The following is a 7920-nucleotide window of genomic DNA, read 5'->3' on the forward strand; positions in this document are numbered from 1 at the left end:
ATGAACAGTAAACATCACACAAGTTCCAAAAGAATAAGGACATTACAAATGTAATGTTATGTATATATATACAGTGTTGTAATGATGTGCAAATAGTTAAAGTACAAAAGGGAAAATAAATAAACATAAATATGGGTTGTATTTACGATGGTGCTTGTTCTTGGTTGCCCTTTTCTTGTGGCAACAGGTCACAAATCTTGCTGCTGTGATGGCACACTGGTATTTCAACCAATAAATATGGGAATTTATCAAAATCGGGTTTGTTTTTGAATTCTTTGCGGATCTGTGTAATCTGGGGGAAATATGTGTCTCTAATATGGTCATACATTTGGCAGGAGGTTAGGAAGTGCAGCTCTGTTTCCACCTCATTTTGTGGGCATTGTGCACATAGCCTGTCTTCTCTTGAGAGCCACGTCTGCCTACTCAATAGCAAGGCTATGCTCACTGAGTCTGTACATATTCAAAGCTTTCCTTAAGTTTGGGTCAGTCAGAGTGGTCAGGTATTCTGCCACTGTGTACTCTCTGTTTAGGGCCAAATAGCATTCTAGTTTGCTCAGTTTTTTTGTTAATTCTTTCCAATGTGTCAAGTAATTATCTTTTCATTTTCTCATGATTTGGTTGGGTCTAATTGTGTTGCTGTCCTGGGGCTCTGTGGGGTGTGTTTGTGTTTGTGAAAAGAGCCCCAGGACCAGCTTGCTTAGGGGACTCTTCTCCAGGTTCATCTCTCTGTAGGTGATGGCTTTGTTATGGAAGGTTTGGGAATCACTTCCTTTTAGGTTGTTGTAGAATTTAACGGATCTTGTCTGGATTTTGATAATTAGCGGGTATCGGCCTAATTCTGCTCTGCATGCATTATTTGGTGTTCCTCGTTGTGCACAGAGGATATTTTTGCAGAATTCTGCATGCAGAGTTTCATTTTGGTGATTGTCCCATGTTGTGGATTCTTGGTTGGTGAGCGGATCCCAGACCTCACAACCATAAAGGGCAATGGGTTCTATAACTGAGTCAAGTATTTTTAGCCAGATCCTAAATGGTATGTCGAATTTTATGTTCCTTTTGATGGCATAGAATGCCCTTCTTGCCTTGTCTTTCAGATCATTCACAGCTTTGTAGATGTTACCTGTGGCGCTGATGTTTAGGCCAAGGTATGTATAGTATGCTCTATGGCAACGGTGTCTAGATGGAATTTGTATTTGTGGTCCTGGCGACTGGACCTTTTGTTGGAACAACATTACTTTGCTCTTACTGAGATTTACTGTCAGGGCCCATGTCTGACAGAATCTGTGCAGAAGATCTAGGTGCTGCTGTAGGCCCTCCAGCGAACAGTAGACATCAGATTCTAGTAGGGCGAGACCGGATGCTGCAGACTGTTCTAGTGCCCTCGCCAATTCGTTGATATACAGTTGAAGTCGGAAGTTTACATACACTTCGGTTGGAGTCATTGAAACTCCTTTTTCAACCACTCCACAAATTTAATATTAATATTAATATTAACAAACTATAGTTTTGGCAAGTCGGTTAGGACATTTACTTTGTGCATGACACATTTTAATTTTTCCAACAATTATTCACAGACAGATTATTCACTTATAATTCACTGTATCACAATTCCAGTGGGTCAGAAGTTTACATACACTAAGTTGACTTTGCCTTTAAACAGCTTGGGAAAATTCCAGAAAATGATGTCATGGATTTAGAAGCTTCTGATAGGCTAATTGACATCATTTGAGACAATTGGAGGTGTACCTGTGGATGTATTTCAAGGCCTACCTTCAAACTCAGTGCCTCTTTGCTTGACATCATGGGAAAATGAAAAGAAATCAGCCAAGACCACATAAAAAAAATTGTAGACCTCCACAAGTCTGGTTCATCCTTGGGAGCAATTTCCAAATGCCTGAAGGTACATAATGACCATTGTTATGTTTGGAACACCATCCCAACCGTGAAGCATGGGGGTGGCAGCATCATGTTGTGGGGGTGCTTTGCTACAGAAGGGACTGGTGCACTCCACAAAATAGATGGCAACATGAGGAAGGAAAATTATGTGGATATTTTTAGGCTACATCTTCCTGACATCAGTCAGGAAGTTAAAGCTTGGTCGCAAATGGGTCTTCCAAATGGACAATGACCCCAAGCATACTTCCAAAGTTGTGGCAAAATGGCTTAAGGACAACAAAGTCAAGGTATTGGAGTGGCCATCACAAAGCCCTGACCTCAATTCTATAGAAAATTTGTGGGCAGAACTGAAAAAGCGTGTGCGTGCAAGGAGGCCTACAAACCTGACTCAGTTACACCAGCTCTGTCAGGAGGAATGGGCCAAAATTCACTCAACTTATTGTGGGAAGCTTGTGGAAGGCTACCCAAAACATTTGACCCAAGTTAAACAATTTAAAGGCAATGCTACCAAATACTAATTGAGTGTATGTAAACTTCTGACCAACTGGGAATGTGATGAAATAAATAAAAGCTGAAATGAATCATTCTCTCTACTATTATTCTGACATTTCACATTTTTAAAATAGTGTTGATCCTAACTGACCTAAGACAGGGAATTTCTATTAGGATTAAATGTCAGGAATTGTGAAAAACTGAGTTAAAATATTTGGCTAAAATGTATGTCAGCTTCCAACTGCAACTGTATATGTTGAAGAGGGTGGGGCTTAAGCTGCATCCATGTCTCACCCCACGGCCCTGTGGGAAGAAATGTGTGTGTTTTTTACCTATTTTAACCGCGCACTTGTTGTTTGTGTACATGGATTTTATAATGTCTTATGTTTTCCCCCCAACACCACTTTCCTTCAATTTGTATAGTGGGAAAGACTGAAAAGGTCAGCATTGGAGGACTACAAAACCGGGGTCACCGCCGCCAGTAATGAATCAGATGGCAACAGAGAAGGAGATTCTTATGGGACTTGACAAAGATGACATCATTGACAATATGGCGGAGAGCAATGAGTTACTGTGCCGCCTACTGGTTTACTAGTGGTAACTACTTCCTGGTTACTCTGAAGTAGCTATGACTCTTCCTAACAGGCTGACAAGGGTGAAAGAACATGTGCTGTGAGTTAAAGCTTTTGTACAGAGACATGTTTTTTGGACATTCGTATTATACTTGCAGTTATGTAGCCAATGTTCAATTTCATGTTGATTTTAGTGCTGTTTGCTTTATGGACACCAGTGAGTGAACATTGTAATCTACATTTGTTTTGTAGAGGAGTGCTTTTTTGACTTTTGTATTATACTTACTTATATTGTTGTAGCTTATGTTCAAGTTCAGTGAATGTGTGTGTGTGACGTTTTCTGATACTTTTGATATTCTTGATGCTTGAATATAAAGATAATCATTTGAACATTTGAGCTAACTCTGAGTATCTCATTCTCTTTTTAAAAAGTGTAGGCTAATTGTTTTGTGTGTCTAGCCTTGTATATTTGTGTGTGCTATGATTGGTGTATTCCTAGTAAGTTTGAGGGTGCACCCATACCATACCTTGAAAAGTCAGTGTTCAGATAGGCTACTTGTTGGTCAGTCCCAAATGTTTGTATTTTGGAATGTGGATAACTTTCTTCCCAGATGAGCATAGTGGCCAAATGTATAACTAGTTTGGTACGCGTTACATCAACAAATAGGGTTAGCCTACAAAATTAGCGTTCTGGTGGTTTGCGTGAGCAGGGTGGCCTGGGATGGAGTCAAATTCCCGGCCTGAATTATTGTTTCAGTCCGCCCCTGTTCTTACTCCAGCTGCTGTGTTTGGATGTGTGTTAAAACGGTCTTTCCAAAGTTGAACTAGGGTAACTGCTCAGCACTCAACTGCTCCTCTTTTAGCGTAGACTTTGTGAGATGGTGCAGACAGGTAGATAGATAATGGTGGATCAGCTTGGGACAGGACAGGATATCTGGACCATTACCTTGCCTGGGAGAGCCCTAAACTGCCTTGTTACACACACACACACACACACACACACACACACACACACACACACACACACACACACACACACACACACACACACACCAGTGCTAGGACAGTCATGGCCACAGCAACTCCAATCTGAGGCCAAATCACGACAGGAGCCATCCCACAGACTTGACGAGATGTGACGTCCGTCTCTATTTGTAATGAAATGATATTGTCCTTGTTCAGGACACGCCATGTTTCTGAGCCAGGGACAAAAGGTTAGTGTTTTGGCATCTCAGTGGCTGTACACACACACACTCATACACATACAGGGACATTTGCAAACATACAAATGCACACACATTTGTTTTACTATCCTTGTGGCGACCAAACAACTAATTCCCATTCAAATCCAATTTTCCCTAACCCCTAAACTTAACCCTAACCCTAATCCTCAACCTAACCTTAACCCTAACGTTAACCCCAAAACCCTAACCCTAAAACTGAACCTAACCCTAACTCCTATAACCTCTAACCCGAATTGTAAACCTAACCCTAAACCTATCCCCTACGCCTTTTTTTTGTGGGGACTGGTGAAATGTCCCCACGTCTGAATTTGACTTGTTTTACTATCCTTGTGGGGACCAAACAATTGAACAATTGATTATCATTCAAAATCTTATTTTCCCAAACCCTAAACCTAACCCTTAACTTAACCCTAACCTTAACCCTGATCCTAACCCCTAACCCTAAATGTCACTCCAAACCCTAAAGCTAACCCCTAACCCTAATCAAAATTCTAACCGTTGTAACCTTAAACCTAATCCCTATGCCTAAAATAGCCTTTTTCCTTGTGGGGACCAGCTAAATGTCCCCACTTGTCTAATGTAAATTTTTTACTATCCTTGTGAGGACCTTGTGAGGACACACACACACACCATTCATTTTGATTCATCACATCATTGATATCGTCTGTAAGCCTTCAGGGGTGTCAGTGTGTATGTGAAGCTCAGATCCGTTAAGGTCTGCTAATATTGTGACAGAATGTCATGACTTCCGCCGAAGTTGGTGCCTCTCCTTGTTCGGCGGCGTTCGGCGGTCATCGTCACCGGCTTTCTAGCTGCCACCGATCCATGTTTCTTTGTCCATTTGTTATGTCTTGATTGTTCACACCTGGTTCCCATTTCATTATGATTACTTCCCTATTTAAACCCTCTGATATTCATGATGTTTTGTGTGTTATTGTTTTACTGTTGGTCGTGTTCGTTGTATGTATTTCGTTAGAGTTTTATCCCTGCGTGGATTTTGTATATACATTTTTTCCTAGAGTAAAGACATGTTTTACTCAGTTCGGTGTCCTGCGATTGACTCTATTTCTCATCTCCTATACATGAACACTGACACAGAAGGTTATGACAGAGACAGTAGCTTTTTAAGGCCACCGGCTTAAAGACAGAGTGGATGAGTTCAAAGACAGAGTGAGCTAACAGCTCTACACCTGGGAAAAAAGAGCAGCTTTTATGCTAACAGGCCACTCTCTTTCTCTCTATCTACCTCTTCCTCCTATTCTCTCTCTCCCTCCATACCTCTTTAAAAGGTCATTTCTGCTGTTGTGGTTATAGTTTCCAAATCTCTTACTCCCTCACAGAGGGGGTTTGTTCCCTGACTAAAAGGTCTCTCTCCATCTTCCTTTTTTCCTTTTGATCTCTTTCTCCCTTTCAAACCCTCTCTCTTCCTCCTATTCTCTCTCTCCCTGCATCCCTCTTTAAAATGTAATTTCTGCTGTTGTGGTTATAGTTTCCAAATCTCTTACACAGAGGGGGTTTGTACCGTGACTAAAACGTCTCTCTCCATCTCTCTTTCTCCCTCTGTCCCCAGCCTCTTTCTCTCTGTCCTGCTCTCTCTTTCTCCCTCTGTCCCAAGCCTCTTTCTCTCTGTCCTGCTCTCTCTCTCTCTCTCTCTCTCTCTCTCTCTCTCTCTCTCTCTCTCTCTCTCTCTCTCTCTCTCTCTCTCTCTCTCTCTCTCTCTCTCTCTCTCTCTCTCTCTCTCTCTCTCTTTAATTAATTAATTGCTTGGCTCTAGTCACCCAGTTGTTTAAATAACTGACCTCAATGGATTCTAAAAGTTCTTAACAAAAGGACGCTGTTTATTAACTCAGTTTTTCTTTCTGTTTCTGTCCCTGAACACAGTGTGCTTTCATATTTGGCAGAGCTGGCATAACCTCTGTCTAAAAAAATACTGCGACACACCACATAACTTCAGTATGTGTGTGTTTGTGTGTGTGTGTGTGTGTGCTCTCTGACATGCTGTTTTCTGTTTTACTGCCTCATTAACCTGTGCGTTGTTATTTCAGCCAAGGAGGGATATCACCTCTCTGAGAGCAGTTTAAGTCCTGATCTCAATATCTGTGCACCAGTCTCCTATCTGTCATCATGTAGCCTACTATATTTAGTATAGCCTGGTCCCAGACCTGTTTGTGCTGTTTTCTCAACTCCTTGTCACAACACAAAAATGACCATATTATAGGAGTTGACAAGACAGCACAAACAGGTCTGGGACCAGGCTAACTATGTAATACTGTACTCATAACAAAACATATAGGCTAATAGTCCTTGAACAGACAGAGAGATGCTTTAAGGCACACGTAGACATATGAGTTATAATAATATTGAACATAAGTAACTGTGCAAAAGTTGTAGCTAGCAAGTATGTACAAGGCCGGTGTTCTGCCTCGCAGTAGGAGAAGGTAACTAAGTCACACACACACACACAAGCACATGCACACCCACTCCGATCCTAACCAAGTCACCGTGCAGTAGTGGTCCATCATGCCAGCTGGCATCTGCCTCACACAAACCCAGAGAACCTGACTACAGTAACAACCAGTGAACTGTCATGACGCACACACATACACTCTCTCTCTCTCACAAAACACACACACTCTCACACAACACACACTCACACACAGAGTGAGTTTGGCCTCCATGCTGCAGACATCACAGAACAGATCTGGTCTGTTGGAAGTCAGAATATTAGGAATATTCTTTCTGATTCTCAACATTTGTTTGGAATATTTATCACTCATGACATTCCATGTGCAGGAGCAGGCAACCACCAGGCTGAGAAGGACTTTGAAGAAGGGAGAGAGAGAGGGAGTGAGGAGAGAGGTTGAGTGAAAAGGGGTTATTTGAGAGAGAGAGAGAGAAAATGCTGGAAACTATCAGACGTCTCAGTCAGTGATTGTTTTGACCACATTTGATTCACTGTCCTTGAGTCTGGTCTTGGAACATCTCTCCTAAATCCCCATTCCCCTTTCACAGCCTTCTGGGCTGCCCCATGTTTGTTGTCTTTGGCTATGGTTTGTCTAACCTTACTGAGATTGACAGGACAGTTGTTGTGTCTGGGTTAGAAGCTAACACTAACCCCAGCGGACCTAGGAATGCCGAATAACAAAAATATGTATTGGCATCGCTAACTCAATTGTACCCTCAAGCAGCCAAGTAGGGCTAGTTTAGTAGGGCTGGTTTAGGCACATTTAGTCGTATGAACAACAGTTCACGCCACAATGGGTCAATTTGTCTTTCAAATGTACAAGTTGTGGTAAGTAACCCACTATGCCAAATCAGATAGTGATCATAACTGTCAGTGGGTTTAGTGAACATCAGAGGAGCTGATTGGTCAATGCCAGCTGGGACACACACTGCTGCAGACAGAGAAACAATTTATAGGAAATCTCTCTCTCTCTCTCTCTCTCTCTGTGAACAATCTTCAGAATGTTCTTAAATGTGAGGAATTGGTGCCTTTAGAGAAATGCAGAAGGTTGATTGAGGACCTTATTACTGAAGAATGTATGTATGACCCTGTTTTTCTTTCTGATTGCATTGTGTATTTTCTGTCATTTATGTAATTCAGGGCTCATCTGTAAAAGAGCCTTTGGTCTCAGTATGACTCCCTGTTCAACAGTAGTGTATTATATATGGAATAGGGCTCTGGTCAACAGTAGTGTATTATATAGGGAATAGGG

At 41.7% G+C, this 7920-nt stretch overlaps 1 protein-coding gene across 2 annotated transcripts in view; it reads left to right on the forward strand.

The window, feature by feature from the left end:
* Positions 1-3352, forward strand: part of LOC115193537 (golgin subfamily A member 7B-like) — a 33546-nt gene extending 30194 nt beyond the window's left edge. The window contains exons 6-7 of one of the 2 annotated variants that reach the window (XR_003878196.1): positions 1095-1145; positions 2812-3352. The gene's annotated coding sequence lies outside the window, so the exon portion shown is untranslated. The remainder of the gene's footprint in view (positions 1-1094; positions 1146-2811) is intronic. The other variant, XR_003878197.1, reaches the window with a different exon arrangement.
* The last annotated feature ends 4568 nt before the right edge of the window (positions 3353-7920 follow it).

This window comes from Salmo trutta, chromosome 5 (genome assembly GCF_901001165.1).
Source record: "Salmo trutta chromosome 5, fSalTru1.1, whole genome shotgun sequence".
NCBI lineage: Eukaryota > Metazoa > Chordata > Actinopteri > Salmoniformes > Salmonidae > Salmo > Salmo trutta.